This window comes from Bos grunniens, chromosome 6 (assembly GCF_055505025.1).
Source record: "Bos grunniens cultivar Pamir isolate PY7600 chromosome 6, Bosgru_T2T1.0, whole genome shotgun sequence".
Classification (NCBI taxonomy): domain Eukaryota; kingdom Metazoa; phylum Chordata; class Mammalia; order Artiodactyla; family Bovidae; genus Bos; species Bos grunniens.
The window spans coordinates 101,585,815-101,607,239 of record NC_141170.1 but is presented as its reverse complement, the minus strand read 5'-3'; the positions used below and the strand labels follow the sequence as shown (position 1 = coordinate 101,607,239).

The window sequence follows — 21,425 nt, the reverse complement described above, 5'->3', positions numbered from 1 at the left end:
GCCAAGAATAAAGGCATTAGCCAGAGGAGAGACAGGGCTGAGAGAAGTTTAAAAAACAGAGCCCTGATCAGACCATTCTGAAGTTTGAAATAACCCTGAACTTTTTCAGTTATGTAATCCAACAGATTATATTTATTGCTTAAGCCACCTTGAACTTCAGTGATTTGCAACTGAAAGCTTCCAAATGAACACAAAGTGATTCAATAAATATTTGTTGAATGACTGGATAGTTATACATATTGTAATTTAGTACACATAAAATGTAACATTATTAGTGATCATATTTCTGTTATTAAACTTTGAATCATCAGCAAGCTCTAGATTGACTTGAAAATTGTAAAGTATTGCATTTTGCATCAACAGCAATAGACCATTGCCTAGAGTTAATGGGCAGAAAAAGATGCTATCAATTCCTGAAAGGTTACTGTACACTTCCATAGAAATAAAACACATTACATGTACTCACTACACAGAGATGAAGTGAGGCACAGAGTTTTAAATTGTTAAGGTAAAATCTTTTAAACAGATCCCCTAACGGTTCACCATAAGGAAGACAGAGACATCTCAAAAACAGTCACGGATTTGTTCTAGGTCACCCGTCCTCTCGCTTGGTCTTCTGATGACAAATGGCTACAGCCGCAAGGCAGCTGGCTAGGATACAGACCAGCTCAAAGCCCTCTCAAAACTCCATCTACACAGAGGCAACTGGTCCACCCACTGGCCCTGGACTGTGACCTCTAAGAGGGCAGGAACTTGACTTATTCTCTGCAGTGTTCCCACACCTAGTATGTCACACATGAGATATCTATGCATGTGATCAGTTCATGACACACGGTAGGCTGTCAATCATTATTTGTTGAGTGAATGAATGACAATTTACGACTTGGGTCTCATTTGCTCTTGTCTTATTCTGTTTCATATAAGAAGGAGGAGGAAGTGAAAGCTATAATTGAGTTAATTTGGGTTTCCCCCTAAGCTGCTCTTTGATCACTTTGACACTTAATTGAGTTCCTGCATCCATCTAAATTCTCTTCAAGATAACCTCACACACCCTCGAGCCATTTTTTCTCAACAGAAAATACAGAGCTTGACTATCAGGAGAGAAACCAGTGAGTCTTTGACTTAAAGAACAGGGTGTGTGACCTTTTTTTTGAGTGCTGATTATGAGATCTTAGGAAAGTCATTTTACCTCTCTGGGTTTCAATTTTGTCATCCCTAGAAGAGGAGAGTTGGAGAAGGAAATGGCAACCCACTCCAGTGTTCCTGCCTGGAGAATCCCAAGGACGGGGGAGCCTGGTGGGCTGCCGTCTTTGGGGTCGCACAGAGTCGGAAACGACTGAAGCGACTTAGCAGCAGCAGCAGCAGAAGAGGAGAGTGGAACTGCATGAGTTGCTTTTTCAGCTGTGCTTTATAGAGCCCAAGGTGTTTTAGTAGAGCAAGAGGTTGTTGTCATTTAGTCACTAAATCATGTCCGACTCTTTTGCAGCCCCACAGACTATAGCCCACCAGGCTCCTCTGTCCCTAGGATTTCATAGGCAAGAGTACTGGAGTGGGTTGCCATTTTCTTCTCCAGGAGATCTTCCTGACCCAGGGATCGAACCCATGTCTCCTACAGTGGCAAGCAGGTTCTTCACCACTGAGCCATCTGGGAAGTCGAGAGCAAGAAGAGAGAGGGATAAGGCCAGGACTCAGAGCCCTCCACTCCCACATTAGCATAAGAGGGTCCGGAGGCTGGCTGACTGGCTTCCAGTCACAGTCCTACTATTTCCTAGCCGCATGATCTCAGAGAAGGTATCTTTCATGCATCTCGGTTTCCCTCCCTGTAAACAGAGATGACAATAGTATTTCTTTACAGCGTGTTATGAGGATTTAATAAATTAATATCTAAAGCTTGGTACATGAAAAATGTTGTATAAATTTCAGATATTACTGTTTTATATATTGGAGTTCTGATAATGTTTAGGCTTAAATGGTTTAAAGGTCTTCTGCTGCCAACAAAAGAAAAATATTTAATTGAAAGTGTTTAGGGTTTTAAATTAGGATGAAATAGGGGATAGTAAATTGCAAAGGGTCTGGTAGACAGATATTAACCTCTGCAGCCACCATTGTCATTAACACCACACCTCGCCAGCCAGAGTCTGCAGTGTGTTTAACTCAGCACAATGGGCTGCCGCCACTCGAAAAAGCTGGCTTTTTCTCCTGAAGATTATTCTGCGGTCCCATTCAAACGGCCTCTGCGTCGCCGGGCGGCTGATGCCTGGTGCTAGACAGAGAAGGGCTCCGTGGCTAATCGCTCGCATTCCTGTGAAGACTGAAGGAAAAGATAAATTTCCTTAACAGTCAACATTTCAAGGGAAGGCATTTTCTTAACAGAAAATGGTGAATATCTGAAAAGATTGAAACCTCAGGCAGTTTAAAATTTGCAAGGAAGGAGTGCCTGGCAGTTCAACTGCTTTAAAATTCCTTTTCCGAAGATATCATATGAATTTAAATAAAACTTGAATGATTATGGTAATTATCCACACTAATAACCTTGCTCAGAAACTCCTTTATCTGTCGTTTCACTTCTAGAATGCTGTAGACTGCCAGGCATCCCTTCCCTCCTTTACCTGGAGAAGAGGGTTTCGATTTCTCAACATCGTGCTCTGGAACTACAATTATGGTTCAGTCTATTTTTGGACTCACCCAGGCTCTTCACCCCCTCACCTGGTACTGATACTGCCCTCACAAGCCCCGTTCTCCTAGTTTGCTCCCCAAACACTGAGCTCAGATCTCCTTTGACATTTGGCTTACATTTCAAAATATTTGTCTACCCCTTCTCCTTCCCTTTTTTTGTTCCTTCCTCCCTACTCTCCTTCTCTCTTTGAGACTAATTGCTATAAAGGTGGGACGGGTGGGTTAGAAATTGCTCCTCCCTATTCCTCAGGACTAAGGTTGGACAGGCCCGTCTCTGTCCCAGAAATATGTGAAGATTAATCCCATTTGCAAGGGCATGCAGGAGCTGTAAATATTTATGGGCAACAGAGAAGGAACTGACCCAAGCACACAGAGTAAAGGAACCAGGCAGAGGGCTGGCCAAACACCAGTGACCCTAGATGCTGCTCCCTGGGTGCCAGGTGCAATTAGCCACCCGGGGGGCCTCCCTTCTGGGTGGGAGGTGACAGGAGTGTGGGAAGTCGATCCTGGCATCAGGAGCAGCAGAATTCTTCTCTCTCCCTTTCCTCTACCCCCAGCCCATTTCTAACTTCCAACCTCTTGGAGGTTTTAGGGACCAATTTAGTAGCCAGAAACTTCCCACACCTCCAACCTGCCTGTTGCTGGCGTGGATGACTGACTTGTACTTCTGGGAAGAGGAAACACATGCTCACCCTCCGCTCCCCACCTCCACCATCCTCTCATCTGTTAGAAAACATTAGGGGATGCATAACTTTTCCCACCTTTGTACCCAAGCACATGCAAGCTGTTTTAAGGTCTAAGATTTAAGAGTTTCTTGAATATTCTCCTTCTTTGTTACAATGCAGAGAGAATAAGTTAGAAAGAAATACATTGGTTTACAACAAGATGATTTCTTTTTTCTGGCCTTGCCACCCAGCTTTCGGGATTTTAGTTCCCCGGCTGGGAATTGAATCCCGAGCTCATAGCAGTGAAAGCACCATTGAGTCCTAACCACTGACTTCCAGGGAATTCGCTAGAACTAGATGACTTATTATTAGAAATTCATTGTCACAGAGAAAACTTTTCACCAAGGGTCACCAGCATTTTCTTACATTCTGCCAGGAATGGGGAGCTCACTACTGCCAAAGGCAGTTCAGTCGTGTTGGCCCAGTTTTGTTCATTAGAATCATATTTTGAACAAATGAATACCTGCTTCACAATTGCATGTATCTATCAACCTTTTTCCTACCCCTTAGGGTATTACAGAAGTAATCACAGCTGCTTTGTACCTGATTTTGCTTTTTCATTTGTTTATGTGTGCCCCAGTGTGCCTGCAGGTTCCCTGATAGCTCAGTTGGTAAAGAATCCACCTGCAATGCAGGAGACCCTGAGCTGATTCCTGGTCGGGAAGATCCGCTGGAGAAGGGACAGGCTACCCACTCTAGTATTCTTGGGCTTCTCTTGTGGCTCAGCTTGTAAAGACTCCATCTACAATGCGGGAGACCGGGGTTCGATTCCTGGGTTTGGAAGATCCCCTGGAGAAAGGAAAGGCTGCCCGCTCTGGTATTCTGGCATGGAGAATTCCACGGACTGTATAGTCCATGGGGTCGTAAAGAGTCAGACACGACTGAACAACTTTGACTTCAGTTCACTTCAGAGTGCACGTGTGCTCAGTCGTATCCTACTGTTTGCTACCCCATGGACTCTAGCCTGCCAGGCTTCTCTAGTCACGGGCTAACTCATCTTCTGTAGCTATTCTTCATTTTGTCAGTCTCAGAGGAAGGCAGAGACCTACTTCCCATCACAGAAGCCAAAGAGGACTGGGGATTCCCTCTACTCATCTGCAGACAGCCAGCACATGGTCACATAGCCAATTGGAAGCACTGAGTAGGGTTTTTAATGTGAAGGGGGAGGGGCAGGCTCAGTTGGTGAGGGATCCAGAAGGATCCAGCAGTGATGGCCACCGTGGGCAGTGGAGGAGGGGCTAGCACAGCATCCTAGCTCGATCTGCTGCTGGCCTCACTTGGCTCTTGAGTATTCTCCCCACCAGACCCTCCAGTCTCCTGGTGATGGTACAAGTCAGCAAATAATGTTCCAACAAATTCCTCTTTTGCCTACATTAGCCAGAGTCAGTTTCTGTCATTAGCAACCGTGAGCCCTGACTGATACATTCTCTTCCTCCCACATTCTCCCAGATGGCCTGCTCGCCATCATTGCTCCCCTATCAAGGTGCCCAGCTCTCTCTGTGCACCCTGATGAAGCAGGACTAGTGGAGCTGTCCTCTTTCTGCACCTGGATAGGACACATCTAGTGATGCTAGTGCTCCCGGTGGTGTACAACCACATGGCCCCACTGACTTGTACTCAGTCAGTACCCAACTTTTTCTCTGATATTATAGTTAAGCCATTATCGCCCTCATTCCATAGTGCATGTGAGTGTTTTAATCTGGAACTCCTAGTTCATTTCCAGTAAGAATTTCTCTGTCTTGGGGGAACCCCAAACACCCCAATAATTAGGTTCCTGCCCATTTTCTCCTATGAATGAATCCTACCTCACACCCTATACTCATGAGTGAGTTTCCTGCCCCCCTTCCCTATTTTTATGCCCCACCCCCCCCACCCCAGGGCCGGAAGGCCTGCTGTGAATCTCACGTTCCAGCTGAGTCTCCAAATGACACAGGTGACTATCCATCCCTCATGAACACCACCTGACGGTGCAGCCACCATCGAGTCCCTTGCTCAGCCTCTGCTTAAATGCACGTGCTGGATGTCAGGCTCTGGAGATTGTTGTTTAGTCGCTGAGTTGTGGCTGCCTCTTTGAGACCCCGTGGACCGCAGCATGCCAGGCTTCCCTGTCCCTCACTGTCTCCTGGAGTTCGCTCAAACTCGTGTCCATTGAGTCAGTGATGCTATCTAATCATCTCATCCTCTGCTGCCCCCTTCTCCTCCTGCCTTCAGTCTTTCCCAGCATCAGGGTTTTTTCCGATGAGTCGGCTCTTCGCATCAGGTGGCCAAAGTACTGGTGCTTCAGCTTCAGCATCAGTCCTTCCAATGAATATTCAGGGTTAATTTCCTTTAGGATTGACTGGTTTTATCTCCTTGCTTTCCAAGGGCCTCTCAAAAGTCTTCTCCAGCACACAGTTCAAAAGCATCAATTCTTACTAGTGGCTTTGGACACAGTGCCCATTCTTGTCCTCGCAAACTGACCTTCTAGTTTCTCTTGAGCTTCAGGTTGGAGTCAGACAATTCAACCCTATATTTCAGTGCCTTTTCTTAATTGATCATGCACATGGAGAAATGGGGGTAGGGGAGAGGAGATTACACGTATTGGGTGCTTATTATAGACCCACCTTATTAAAGGTCCTTGCATACTTTATGTAGATTATCTTATCAGCTCTCTACCATGGACATGATTGCTCCAGTTTTCCAGATCAGGCAACCACATCTCAGAGAGGACCCAAAGTGCTAAACTAGACACAGGTCTAACCCTCTTCTTGGCCTCACAATGGCTTAAGCTGAAAGAAGCAAGGAGCCCGGGACCTGCTTGGCCAAGCCTTCAGTTCCCTCTCCGACTTCTGCCCAAGAGAGCAGAGCCATTTATAGGCACACATGGTCTGCAAACTGAATTCTGGTCGGCAGCTTGAATGACTTCAGCAACCAAGCTCTTTCTATAAAGTGCTTACAAATAGAAAAATTGTCCCATCTGAATTTTGTTTTATTGATTCTGCCAAATAGGAAGGCAAGAATAAAGGTCTGGGAAATCCACAAACTCGAAAATTGGTGTCTGATGAGAGCTGATGGTATCTTCTTGGAGGCAGAGCAATGCCAGCAGCAGTGGCCTAGTTTTGTTTTGAAACCTCCCTTCCTGGAACCACAATTGCTACCGCTTTGGTGGCAGAAGGAAGATGTTTACCCTTCACAAAGACGGCTAGCTTTCCAGCCCTTTATGTAATCTCCTGGGCCACCAAGGGGCCAGCCACATGGTGTCTGCAGATGGGGAGAGAGGCCGACAATTCTCATACCAGGCATTCCTCCACTGTCCTTCCAGCCTGCGTAACAGGTCGCTCCCCTTCCTTCCAGAGAACCTGAGGCTCCACCACTGACTGCCAACTCCCCACTCAGGCCTGACAGCAATTTGTAACTCAGCTTACACAGGCTCTCCTACTGTCTGTGTTTTTGTTTGTAAAATGAGCAATTTGCTGTTGGTCGCTTGGCTCCTCTGTGAAGTCGGCCGCGAGGGCGGCTCACCCAGGGGGACAGCTGGGCAGTGAAAGCAGAGGGCAATCCCCTAGCGCTTGGCTTGTGCCTTTCCCCTCCTTCTGGATCCTGCAAGTACTTTTGTCACATGGAGGCACTCTTGGTTCTCCATGTGTGGTATTTGCAGCAACAGAGAAATCAACCCAGAAGGAAGGGTTTTGATGAGGCATTTGGGAGGTCTGGGCAAATGCAGTGCCCTTCTGGACAGCTGCTTTCTTTGGAAAGACTTGTCTTCTTTTTTGTGAGATGAGGCCCTGGGTGTGGGGAAAAGAGGTGGCAAAAATTTGTCCTAGCTCACACTCCAGGGGTGAAACACACCGGCTCACTCATCAAGTGATAAAGACGTGGTGAGGAAATCAGAAACCACAGCTGACGCTTATTGCCTCAACGGCCGCGACATTATCTCACCACTCATTTAGAACATATGTTCAACAGCAGCATTGGGGTGCGGGGTCTCAACTGTGCTCTCAACACAGAGGGGAAGAGGTGAGAAGCACTGCATGGAGGAGGCTTCTGTGACAAGTCCTCCAGAAATTCAGAGACCTGCCTTCCCCTCCCTTTTTCCTCCTGATGCGATCACCACCATCTCCACCACGTGCAAACTATTTTGTCATCAGGAACAGTGATAAACACACGTGGCGGTTCCAGCTACCTGTGTTCCACGTTGGCCGAGGGGGAGGTAATGGTACCTTCCTCTCCTCCCTGTCCCCTCCCCCCAAGCGCTCCATCCAGAGGGAAAGGTGCAGGAGCACACTCTTAGCAAGCATTCAAACTATTTCATGAGAAGACCACACTTTGTTCTATTCTGGCTTTGCTCATGGGGGCGGGGGTGGGACGGCACATCTTCAAACGCCTGCTGGCTTAAATGGTGACAGCTGCATGCAACGGGCTTGCTTACAGCCCGCCGGGTGCAGTGGGAGATAACTGCAGGGTAGAACTTCAAAGACAGACCCACTGCAGTCATTCCAACAGCCTGGGGCTGCCGCCTTTAGCTGGTGACTCCCTGCCTCCCTGCATGCAACAAGTGAGTCGAGGGAAACTCAAAAATCGGACTTTGCCTGTGTGCGTGGGGAGTTCCGAAGCAAGGAGGCAAGAATGAGTCAGGAGACATATCTAGGGCTCTCTGCAAAGCCCTAATTACATTTGTCCTAAACAAACGTTTTTTTCTTGGATAGATAGTGAGGGGAACCAACTCATCCTAGCATGTGAGTTTGACCAAACTTTTATGTTTGTAACAGATTATACATTTTACAGGCTGAAAGTGAGTTGAAGTCTTTATTTTGTAACCGTGTGCCTTGCTCCAATGTCATCTGAATTACCCATCTTTGCAGAAATCACTTATTAAAAGTTGGCTCTATGTTAAAATGGATGGTGGCCTTTGATCTTCAACTGAGGAGCCGTTATGGGAGAAACTGTCACACGGAAGATTCAAGAGATGACTTGAAATCCTCGGTTTCTTGCAATGGGTAGCACAGATGGCTGTTTAAGGAACCACATTAAAGAGCCACCATGAAAGGTAGTTATTTCCTGTCTTCTCCATCTGGCAGGTCCTAACGAAATACACTCCAAGGAGCAGACTCACTGTGACACTGTGTCGACATATGTGGCTACTGATGCTTTGGGTGAGGCCATTCATTTCTATAAATTGCCTCCTGCTGCCCTACCATCCAGCTTGGTCCCTGGTTCTCCTTTCTGTCAAAGTCCTAACTGGCACATGGGCAAGTTCGTATAACCTCTCTAAGCCTTGGTCTTCTCATCTGTGAAATGCGAATGAAAACATCTTATAATAAAAGTAATAAGTATGTTTTGCTTCAGTTACATTGAGTTGGTTCTTCAGTGTAAAAGAAGCTATTTGCAAAAATGAATATCCCCGTAGTATGTGTTCGTATAATGCGATATCTATAGAATTCAAATGATGGAAAATAACCTAGCCAATCATGTCTTAAGACATGGGGAAAATATCACACTGTGCTTGTTCTGTGAAAGGAGCAAAGCCTTTGAAGAACAAATAAGACAATCTGTGTAAGGTGATTAGTGTGTCATGTGGTCTGCACTTAAGACACTGAAGTCACTATCCTGTTCACTTCGCCTTTGTGCCCACACCAAATACCACGTCCGTTCTGAAGCCCTGTCCAGTTGTTCTAGCCAGAGATCCTTTCCCCTTAAGCTCCATGGAGTCACCCTGCCCTTGGCACTGATCACCGTATACCTAGGATTGCACTAATATACGTCACATTTTATATCACACTATAATAAATACTTCCCCTTGTCTTGCATCACTTAGGTTGAGTTGGCCCTACAACTTGAAAGGGAGCCTAACTAATAAATTATGATGTATTCATATGATAGAACATAATATAACCTGAATGAAATGTCTTAAGACACGGGGAAAGTATTTTGTAACTAAGTGAAAAAAGTGACATGGAAAACTGTAATACAGTATGTTGGCAAGTAAAAGGCTATGGTTTTTCCATTGGTCATGTATGGATGTGAGAGTTGGACTGTGAAGAAGGCTGAGCGCCAAAGAATTGATGCTTTTGAACTGTGGTGTTGGAGAAGACTCTTGAGAGTCCCTTGGACTGCAAGGAGATCCAACCAGTCCATTCTGAAGGAGATCAGCCCTGGGAGTTCTTTGGAAGGACTGATGCTAAAGCTGAAACTCCAGTACTTTGGCCACCTCATGAGAAGAGTTGACTCACTGGAAAAGACTGATGCTGGGAAGGATTGAGGGCAGGAGGAGAAGGGGATGACAGAAGATGAGATGGCTGGATGGCATCACCGACTCGATGGATGTGAGTCTGGGTGAACTCCGGGAGTTGGTGATAGACAGGGAGGCCTGGCGTGCTGCAATTCATGGGGTCGCAAAGAGTCGGACACGACTGAGCGACTGAACTGAACTGAATAGAACCCCCCAACTGTGTGTATATACACACATATATGTTCAAAAAACCACCAAATAATAACAAATATTTACGATTAACAAATAATAACAAAAATTATTTGGTATTTATTATACCAAATAATAATTGCATATTATTTTAGCATATGTTTGTAGCTGATACTTTATTGCTTCTCTTCATGTTTTTTTTTTTTTAATTTTCCTATTTCTGCTAAACAGAAAAACAAAAAGGGCAAATTGTGAAGTATGAATGTGGGGTTAAAAACACACACACAAGGAGTTAGGGACAATTTAATAAGTTTCTGACTTCATCTGGTTCTTTCAACAAACACTTTTAGAACAAACTGTTACAAGTACGAGGCTCTCATACATACAACAGGAGAAAACAGACTGAAGACAGGTCCTGGCCTTAAGAGGCTTAATATTTAGCTGGGGAGATGAGCCATACAAATGGGAGTGGTGACACAGGGGAGCGGTAGAGGAAGAGGCAGGACGAGTGCTTTTGGGAGCAGGGGTGGGACTCTGATGTGTCCACCGTGCTAGAGGAAGGCTTAGTACAGAGGGGCCTTCAGGACTCCTCAAAGGCAGGCTCCATGGCCATGTGGATTGTTACACTTATTGCTTAAAGAAGTCAGGGATGGAATGATTAAAATAAACTCATATAATCTAGCATTTTTATTTAAATCATTCATTTCAAATGTTTTCTGCACCTACTTTTTTCCAGAGTTGCTAGCAAGCAGTAACATCCCTTGAGTGTGAATTCCATAAACTTCTGGTGACTTAATGTGAAATGCAAGCAGCAGGAAGAGAAAAAAAGCAGATCTGAATGTCCTCAACCAGACTTTCCTCCTCACAGCCCATGAAGAGTAAGAAAATCGGATTTTTTAAAATGCAAAAATATTTTCAATTAAGGTTAAATTTTATGGAAATTAAACTTTTCTGTAGTGTTTCTGAATAGAACGTTTATCTGATTTTCTCAAAGCTAACAGAAGTATTTTGGGCTTCCCTGGCAGCTCAGCAATAAAGAATCCACCTGCCAATGCAGGAGACGCAGGTTTTATCCCTGGGTCAGGAAGATCCCCTGGAGGAGTGTGTGGCAACCCACTCCAGTATTCTTGCCTAGGAAATCCCATGGACAGAGGAGCCTGGTGGGCTACAGTCCATAGGGTTGCAAAGAGTCACATAGGACTGAGTGACTAAACAACAGTCAGAGTAATTTAATCCTCTACTTTGTTCTAGCCAAAATTATCTGTCATTTTTGCAAAGCATCTTGAAATTTACTGTCAAGATATCCAAATTTACCTCATAAATAAAGGTGAAGAAAGCTCACAACTTTACTTTGAGGGAAATTGTATCCATGTCCAAAGTTCCTAGATTTTCTATTCTACTGCTGTTGCTGCTGCTGCTGCTAAGTCGCTTCAGTCGTGTCCGATTCTGTGCGACCTCATAGACGGCAGCCCACCAGGCTCCCCAGTCCCTAGGATTCTCCAGGCAAGAACACTGGAGTGGGTTGCCATTTCCTTCTCCAATGTAGGAAAGTGAAAGTGAAGTCGCTCAGTCGTGTCCAACCCTCAGCAACCCCACGGAAAACTCATGGCAAAGTTGGGAATCTCAAACCACGGCAAATCCAAACAGTTATTTGTTTATAACACATGTAGGCAGGGTGATGAGAAAGAGAAGTGATAGCCTAACGATCCCTTACAAAGAGGAAATCAGAAGTGGTCACACAGAGGCAGAATAGACAGGCAGGTTGGTTACCTTACCTGACACAATCTGCTCTATCAACTTAACCAGAGGTGAAATTTAGGCCACAAATTCACTTTCAAGAAAGTCAGAGGCTTCTCTGGGCAGGGCTAGACCTTTTTGGTACTTCCCACTAACTCTCAAGACAGAGATTTTGGCTTTCAGAAGGCTCTCCACATCAAAAAGTTTACTAAGGAAATACATATTTCTGGGTTCTGGAGAAAACCCAGTGGCAATGTTTAAATGAAGACGATGCAACCATTAGCAAGTTTTTATCACGTTCTTATGTATAATATTTGAAGGCGGCGACTCGATGAATTCTCATTTGGGGGCAGAATCAGGCAATCAAGGGTCAGCAATGACATCCCAGTACTGAATTCATCCCAGCCCACAGTGCCAAACGACCTTCAAACAGAGTCAGCCAGCAGAGGCCAATGCCAGTAGCAGCTGAATCTTGGCTGCCGTTCAGGCCTCACCCAGCCCTTCTCCCTTCTAGGGTCCCCTCCAACTTATGTTTCAAAGACAAGGCCAGAGGCTGCCCAGCACTCAACCAGAAGCTTGAGCAGACGTTGAAGGAGCTCAGCCCAAGGAAGCAGAGATTCACACGGCTTAATCTTATCACCCCTTGAGTTACAGAACTGAAACTAGCGCCTCCAAGGCAGTTTTCTGAAAACATATTTTTTCAAGTCATTAGAAATATGCATAATATTATCAGTTACCATTTATAGCTTCTGTATTTCTAGTAACTGGCATTGTTGTTACTTCAGGCAAGCCAGAAAATAAGCATGCCAGGAACTGACAGTGTGTGTTATGTCACCAAAACAAAAGAGCTCATGCTGATAAATGTCAGGTTGGCTTCTTTGTGGGTTTCCCCCTTCCTTCGGCAAAGTTGCAGCTTTTGCCTTCTTTTCCACTCTCAGTATGGGCTGAAGTGTTGAGCAACTCAAGAAGCTGGACTCTTTCCAAGATATCTGCCTTCTAAAGCTATCAGGCACATCAGATGGCCACGACTTTACCAGATACAAGGACTCCGGCCATTTCCTTTGTCTTAGAGCCAGTAATCTAGTAATGTTTTTAAATAACGGATATTCTTGGGTGTCTTGCTCATCTGGCATATTCATCGTGTAGAGAGAAAAAGACAGGATCTTTTTTTGCCACTGAAGACCTGGGTGGTCAGGACTGCCTGAAGGAGGGGAGGACAGAGACTTTCTCAAGTAGCAATGAACAAACAGGAATAGATGTCAGGAGGAAACGTGAAGGAGGAGGGCGGCTGGTGATAAAACTCTGAAAGAGGAGGTTGCAGAAAGCCTCTTCCTTTAGTCCTCCCGACTACTAATCTCTCCCTCTTGATCACTGTTTCTTTTACCTTTTGATTTAACGCCATTACAGACAAAATAGGAAAAGGCATTCTCTGCCAGGGCCATTTACATTGACTTTCGTCTTCCTGAAACCTAATATACGTTACTGCTTTTGTAAAAGAGGAACTGATATTATTCCTGGGTTTGCATAGATGTGTGTGTGTGATTTGTTTATACTGATTTCTGCGCCAGGTAGATGCCCACATGCTGCCTGAATGCAAACGAGTATGTGCATATATTAGACACATACAACTACCTACGGTGGTAAAGACTACTAGACATTGACTCCAGGTCTCCCTCCCTCTCTTCCTGGACACTTTGGAGGAAAGCCACTGTCTGGCCAGGGTCATTCACCTTGGACTCTTACTTGAGCAAGAGATTAACTCCTGTTGTGTTTAAACCACAATACAGTTTTGGTTCTACTTATGTAGCAGTTTAACCTAACTTGCAAATACCCCACAGTCATATATATAAACACACACGACTTAGACCTACCACATAGTACATGACTCTAACCGTCAATACACCACAATGGTAACTTGCATGGCTCCAAAAGTATGAGAATAATTTGAAAGGAGGCTTATGATGGTGCAAAAGCAATGTTTCCTTTGATAGAATTTAAGCATGATTAACAAGCCAAACACATTTTTAGAAGTTACATATGAATCAACTAGGCTTTCCTAATTTTGAAAGCTGGCTGGAACACAGATGATTCCCGTTTGGGCCAGAATTGCATTAATCTGCTTAGACTAAGCCAGTTTTGACAATGGGAATGATATTAAGCAGTCCTAAATATTTCTGAAATGCAATTCTGTGAGTGAGCATGAATGTAAATACGCATACAAGCACATCTAGCCACACGTTAACAAGAGAAAAAAATACTGTGTTCTCGCCGTTAAAAAAAAAAAGTCTCATTCTTTTAATCTGTTTATCCCTGTTAAAGGAGCCAAGTGAAGATTACTGAAATTAATGCTTCACATGACCTCACAACACAACCTACACAAGTTAGGAGCAATGATGTTAACTGAGTGTCCACTTGATTATAAGAAAGCATTTGGGGGAGACACTCATTGCATTTCCACGAGCCAGGCAAGCAGTCTGGCTTAAATCTTGTAGGCTTAAATCCTGGCAGCAATATTATCAGAAATAACTCTCACCTCTTTCAATCAGAGATCTGAGACTTTGAAGTAATGCTCAGGTTTATGAAGGCCAAGGAAAACGGAGGCGGGGTCTTTGTCTGCTGGAACTACATGCGAGATTCTAAAAAACCCACCGATCGTCATTCCCAGGAACAAAACTAGGAAGGATGAAGAGAACTTTTGCCAATGTTAGTTTTCTAGAACATGCCTTGGGCATAGTAGTGAGAAAAAAGAGAGGGAAAAATCAACTGGTGAGCATTACTGGCTGCCAGACAAGATTCAAATAAGCTGTTTAGCCTTTGGTTTCAGCATTCCCAAACATCATAAAGATTTCAGCTCTTGTAAAAGGGGAGCCAATTGTTTACAATAGACTATTCTGGAGGGAGTGGGTGTGTCCCAAGAGGCAAATATTTGCCCATAGGAGGTAATAAAATTGTATTAAGCTCTTACCCCACTGCTGTACGTGGCCATCAATGTGATTAGCTCACTCAAGTCTATTTTAAGATCCTGACAGGCACAAACATTAACAAGAACCTGGCATTTCTCCTTAAGAATATATAATCGACCTTTCAAGTCCGTAATCTTGTTTATCAAAGCGGATGGCAGGGATTTATGCAGAATAGTTTGCACACCTCTTTGATTTCGGCCCCCTGAGAACCCAAACAGGCATCCCACCCAATCCTGTTTTATTTTCGCCATATCCTGTGTTGTTGAATGGGCCTCTTGTAAAAATGCAATGTAAGGCCCTCCCCTTGCAGTTTTTTTCTGAAGTTCTGAACAAGTCTTACATCAGTTTTGTAAAATGTGCAGTTCTCTTACATTCCTCAGGCAGACTTTAAAGGTCACGGTCCTAAAGAGTTAGGGAAGTCTGTTTGCATAGACAGGGACCCACATGGATGAAAGGAAGAAAGCAATTTAATCGACAGTTAAGCTGTGTGGGCAAACACAGCATTCCAGAAAATGGTGGATAGAAGTGGGTGGGAGTATGCGGACCTGGATTCTCTTAATCAATCACTTTTAACTTGTGTTACAATTTTTAAACTAAATCTTCTGGCCAAAAAAAAAAAAGCACTCTTTCTTCATTACAGCAATAGTGAAAAAGAGCCAGAGAACCTGTGAACTACTCAAGATTAATCTAAACGACAGAGGAAGAGCTGGAAAATGAAACAGGATCAGGACCTGACTGCCCTCATCAGAGCTAAATCCAGTCATTAAAACTCCCCTTACCATTTCTGATTCTGTGCTTTAATTGTTGAGTTCAGCCCCTTCTCATCTCACAGTATCTCCAAGCACCATCAAGGGAAATATTTTTTTTAATCAAAAACCATAAAACAATGTTTCACATAAATATCCACACTTTCAATTATCTTTCAAGTTAGTCCAGGTGCTAACGAGAATCCAAACCACTCTTTCAGTGGGGCTGAACAGCGTGCACAATCCAAAGAAAGACACCAAAGAAGAACTCGGCTCTGTTGCTATAAAGCTAATAAATAATGCAATAAACACAGAATGCGTTCCAGAGAAAGCCTGTGCTCGGAGGTTAGATGCATGACTCAAAGCAGCAGGCTCCCAATACCAAGAGTAGTCGGAAGATCCGGGTGTGAGGCTAGGAAAGGGATTACATGTCATAAGAAAAAGGAAATTATGTTGATAATGATTCCTGGAGTCAGTGCCAGCAACTTCAGCCAACTTGCCTGGAGCTTCATCAAAATGTGCCAAATGTAGGTCCGATGCTGCCAGGATTAAGAACATGTCCCACGAAGATCAAAGGAAGATATATATATATATATATATATATATATATATATATAAATATATATATATTTAATCAGTACAAATATGTCCCCCAACTATGAGATCTCCAGACTGGTAGACTTAACAGATAGTAGAACCATTTCCCAGGTTACTGTTTTAATATGAAACTGGGGCTAATCCTTAATACTACCTGAGCCCCGTGCGTTCATTCATTCATTGACTGTTACTTGTTGGGCACGCACAGCAAGATATTTTGCTCTTTCTGTTCAGGATCCGGAGCTGGGAGATGGGATAACAGGACTGCATTAAAAGATACAGGCTCAGGTAGAATTCAAGTAGTTGGCCAGTCAGTTACTAGATGTGTTAGTTAACCTCCCTAAGCCACACCCATTTCACAGGATCGTTGTAAAGATTAAACAAGGATTTGTGTAAAACACTTGGCAGAGCCCCTGGCACACAGAAGTGCCCAGTCCATGCCCAGCCATTATTTCAGGCCAAAATTTCTAGAGCATGGGCAAAGTTTCCGAAGAAGAAGAAAATACGCTAGAGTATTCCCAGGTACTTAACACTCTATCATAGTTCCTCTTTACACGCACACAATACTCACAGAACTCTCAGGCTTCCTTCAAATAAATATTGCAATGAAGTGTGTTTACACATGTGTGATCAGAATTTTTTTTTTTTCTTCAACAGTCTGGGAAAGGAGAGAGCCGGATTGTGTGGGGCCAACTCTGGACTGGCATTTGAGCCCCAACAAATACCATATTGTCTGTGCTGCAAAGAGGCTGCCGCTGGTATCTCCGGGAGAGTGTTTACTCGCTTCTAAATTACACCATTGTCCACGCAAGGAGAAAGTCAGCTACCGAGGGGAAAACAGAGGATGGGAAAACAGTTCTTTTTGACAGGAAGAGGAGGGTTCTTCCGCGCTCCTGGTGTCCTGAGGCAACGTCCAGTGATGAATTTTCTCGGCAAAGCCTGGTCCTGAGCTGGTCCTCACTGGAGCTACCTGCGAAACCTTTTCCTGAAATGACCGACGTGGCTTTTGCAACCAGTTAGCACCTGCTCTCAGAACTCGATCCCCCTCCCTAATTGGTTTCAAGTGGAGCCAGGGGATCAGGACTTAATTAGCAGCAATACAGCTCATACTGATCGGTTCCCCCTGCTTCCCCGGGCCCCAGGTTTGTCTCCACTTGGAATCCCTGTGCCTGCTGGACACGTGTGTCTGCAGTGTTCAGGCAGCAGTGTTTGGTGCAGCACCGGGCAGGGCAGGGACCCCCCCGGTGGCAGCTGGTCTCAGGCCACCCTCTGCCCGTGCCCCTCACCCCCTACCCTAGCCAGCCCTGCACCTCCTCCTTGCCCCACTTCGGAGTCGCCCGCTACGCCAGGGCCCGTCACCTCGGCCACCCTGACTAAGAGGCTGACTGGAGTGGGGTCACCCTCACAGGCTGCTGGATGGGCCACAGAGGCCTCAGCCCCTTGTCTTTGCTGGCCCCTGGGCTGCTGAAGAAGGTTCTTGTTTTTGTTTTTGTTTTTTTTTCCTTCACCAAAAAGGGGAAATGCCTCCTGCTCTGTACCAGCTTGAAGCCAAAATAACATGTTTTGGCAACCATGATTTGGCAATTAGGGCCTCAGCGCACTGAAAGCATTCTTCCATGCAAAATATGCCTTGGAAAGAAAACACGAAACCACATCTGAGTGAAAATGTAGGAAGTGAACAAAGGGGTGACAAAGCAGTGAGAGTCAGGAAGGGGGAGCGTTGCGGGGGTGGGGGGCTCCGGCACGTCTGGGGAGGCCAGACCACGGCTGGACGCCTGGATGTTTCCACAGACCCAACTCTGGAGCAGTCCAGGGGAGGCTGGAGGCTGAGCCCTGCAGGATCCCGCATCTCTGTGGTGAGCGCACCCTTCCCTGGCCCTCAGACGAAGCCCTGGGCAGGACTTGAGCAAAAGTGAGACAGAGCAGTGGAGCTGAGTCTGAGCTCACACAGTCCCAGGGGGTGCTGTGCCCCTCCTCACCCAGCCTCCTGAAGGCCGCGCACAGGCAGGGACTGGCTCCGACTGCCCAGAACGGAAGCCTCCTCCAGGGGTGCTAGGTCTCTCCTCCCTCTCAGTCTGGCATCACCCCATTTGAGGGGAGGATTTTCTTGGCTGGAGAATCCCAAGGACAGAGGAGCTTGGCAGGCTGCAGTCCGTGGGGTCGCAGAGAGTCAGACACGACTGAGCGACCACCCCTAACTAACTATGGCAAGGAGAGAGACTCCTCTTCCTGCCATTCCAGGGCACCCACATTCTCTGATAAAGAGAGACTCCTGAATGATATAATTTCACCGAAACAAAGGGCGGCTATGACACAGGGCACATTGCCTTAGGTCAGTGTGTGTTTGTTTGCTGTGTTAACTGATGTCACAAACATACATGTTGCCACTTGCTGGTGTCTTCTATCTGGAGCATCTTTCTTCCCTTCCCCTGCCCAACTCCCTGACTTTAGGGGAGGGCAAGAATTTAAAGGCAGGAAACCATGCCCAGCTAAACCTCCCACACAAAAACACAACTCTGCAGTGGGCTCACAAAACGCTATCCTCAGATGCAGTGGCAGCAGAGGGCGGCAGGATAAGGACCAAGATGCTGGCTTCATCTTCCTTATGGCCCTAAACTACCATCTGAAAGTGCACCAGAAAGTGTAAATGGATTTCACTGGTGAGTCTGATATTACCAAGGAGGTTATTTATTACCCTATCAGTGTGCAAATATCCCTTGAACACTGGTTTCATTTTACAATTGTGAATTACGTTCCCCTCACTATTTATTAACTTTTTGACAATTTTTCTAATAACACAGACTGTTAGCATAGAAATTTTTAAATCCTGGTTTGCTTATGCATGACCATTGGATGAACCATTTTAATCACAGAGATATGTCCATTTCTACATGACTTATTTCTGTATAATCATTCACCTGATAACTATAATATAGTCATTGCAAAGACATTTCTGAATTTAGCTTTCATAAGGAAAATAAAGTGTTGGGATTTTAAAAGCAAAGTATTATTTATTTTGGTTAGCATATCAAATTTAAAGTTTCTTGTGGTTACAGACTTTAAGATTTTTAAATAAATTACGAATAATATTTGGTGTACTACTGTATAAATCCTTTGTGAGCTATAATTTTGCATAGATAATACCTATAAGTAAATGAGACAGGAATATTATCAACTTTTTCCCCCTTTGTGTATTATCTTTTTAGCTCACTCAAATATAGAGTGGCAAGGTAAATCAGACCATGCAGACTTGGAAGAAAAGTCGCGTCAGCTTGGCGCTGGTCTTGACAGCCTCTGTCCCTCTTTTTCTGGGCCCCCTTTGTTCTGTTTCAATGCCCACAATCTGGAAAAGTTATAGAAGCTTGGTGGTATGCCGGCACAGTTTAGCTCGCCTTTGAAACTTTCAAAGAGAGTTCTGCCTGCAACTGAGTTTGGACCCTGAAAAAAAGCAAAGTGCATACCATTTTCCATCTGGGCACTTATTAGGAAAAATATTTATCTCCGGTATTGAGGTCTCAAGGTTCTAAAAGGGTTAGTGTCTTTCAAAGGGGGCAATGAGGGCCCCCTCCCTTATTAATTCAGCGACCTGCACTCGCATGGGTGTATTCTCCTCCCACAGGGGAGGCTGGTTCTTGGAGGGTGATGAGTATCTACTGTCAGGAGTAATATACGAGGAACATTGGACAGGACCAGGAAGTCCCCCCATGTATGTTTTAACATAAATTTCTTTTCCTTTAAAGATGGCAGCTAGAATATTATGACAGAATGCTGCTCTCCCCTTGGAGTATTCCTAGGAATACCCTGGGATGGTATTCCTACCCCAGCAGAAACAGATGTGAGCTAACGTTTGCTGAAAGGATCATGGAAGCAGAGGAGATAGCATATATTCCCCTCCGAATAACTTTTTAAATCAGTTACTCTATATAGTGTCAAAAGCCATGTAAATCCATATTGCATGCTGTAGGAGTGAACTAAATCATTGTTGAATGAATAGACGACAGAAATTGCTTCTCACCCAGGCTTTTGGGGTACTAAATTTTTGCAGGAACATGAATCCCACTATATCATTGGATGACATCCTGGTGTGTTCATTATTAAATAATCCAATACATGGCTTTAAAGAAAAATGTGCCTAAACTGATTCTCCTTCTTCTTAATTGGTTTAAATGCAGTCAGGAAATGGGTTCCCCAAGTGTAATATATCTCTTCTTTACATGCCTGTGGGTGGGTTACCTGTTAGAATCTTCCCCCTTTGTCCACATCTCACAAGTAAGACCCTTGCTCTCGTGGCGCATAGCATGGATGTCTTGTGTCTTTAGCCTTCACCTTGACTTCTACGTCTCCCTTGCCTGGCGTCGCTATGCATCAGGATAGTGCACCCAAACGACTTGCTAAGGAGGTATTAGAGTTTACGTTAGGTTAGTGAAAGGCTGCAGCAGTTTTAAAAATTAAGCTGAAGCAAGAAACGAAGGATGAACACCAGGCATATCCAGTGAGGCGTGGTGAGTGGGGAAGGCGGCAGTCTTCGCCATTTTGTAAAGCTGTCTGAGATGCAGTCAAGCATCGGCAAAAGAATCTGACTGGGAAAACTGCTTATTAGAACAGTGATGGCATTGACCTCCCAAGTTTGGGAACTGAACTCTCCTCCACAGGAAGGGCTCCCAAAACAACATAAGCACTGGTGTGGATCTCTTGAGAAATTGTAACAATGCTGCTTTGCCCAGGGAGAAGCTGTTTTGCCGACCCTTGGGTAAATCATTTAACCTCTGTGGTTTGGTGTTTGAATCTATAAGGAATACTCATTCTGTTTCCATTCCAGGAGACATGAGAACGATGAGTAAGCTGTTGTTTAAAGGCCTGCAGTGCCTCAGATATAGCTTTCACGTAAGGTTATTTGGCTGACTAGGGGGTGGGATTATGATTTGTTTGGTTAGAAGTCATAAGTATGAGAGACTCAAACTACACACCAGTGTTGTTCTTATTTCCAAGACGTTGGTGCAAACAGTACCCTGGAGTAGGATTTTATCCTCTTTCTTCACTGAAAATAAACTTCTTATGTAGTGACCCCATAGTGTCCTTGTGCACTATCTGAGCTGGTCAGAGCTGGGCAGTCTCCGGCTCCTAAAAGCAAGGGCTTGTCTCTGTCTGAATGTGGGAACAGTAACATTTTAATTCTCTGCACAGAGTTTGAGAGTTGTCTCCTTTATTTCCTGTTGACTCAGCTATCTTCTTCCCACATTTTGGGGTTTGTGGTAAATGAAGAATTTGTATTTGGCCACTGGAAACAAGGCCTTTGAATAAGCTGAGAATCATACGGACCCTGTGATCTGCAAATCTCTTTTGCTCATTGATTCACCAATATTAATAAGAATTACATTTGCATTTGGTGAAGTGGGTCTTCAGTGATAGGAGAAAGCTTAACTAAATACTGTATATATATAAAAACACAGTTTTAAGATTCCTTACTTCCTTGAAATTCTTTCCAAAACAAATCAGCCCTTGTGAAGGACACACAAAGCCTCGTTTTGTTTCTACAACTTTTCTCTCTTGATGGATACTAGAACTCCACCAAGGGAAGAAATAA

The 21,425-nt window shown here is 44.6% G+C and overlaps 2 long non-coding RNA genes across 2 annotated transcripts; one reads left to right on the top strand and one right to left on the bottom strand.

Moving 5' to 3' along the window:
• Nucleotides 1-1,844: 1,844 nt before the first annotated feature.
• On the bottom strand, nt 1,845-7,221 carry LOC147371104 (uncharacterized). The gene is made up of 2 exons (XR_015165825.1): nt 6,005-7,221; nt 1,845-2,311 (listed from the first exon to the last, which is right to left on the bottom strand). It is a non-coding gene; the product is annotated as an uncharacterized LOC147371104 (long non-coding RNA).
• Nucleotides 7,222-9,391: 2,170 nt separating this feature from the next.
• LOC147371103 (uncharacterized) lies at nt 9,392-17,783 on the top strand. The gene is made up of 2 exons (XR_015165824.1): nt 9,392-9,703; nt 10,535-17,783. It is a non-coding gene; the product is annotated as an uncharacterized LOC147371103 (long non-coding RNA).
• Nucleotides 17,784-21,425: the final 3,642 nt, after the last annotated feature.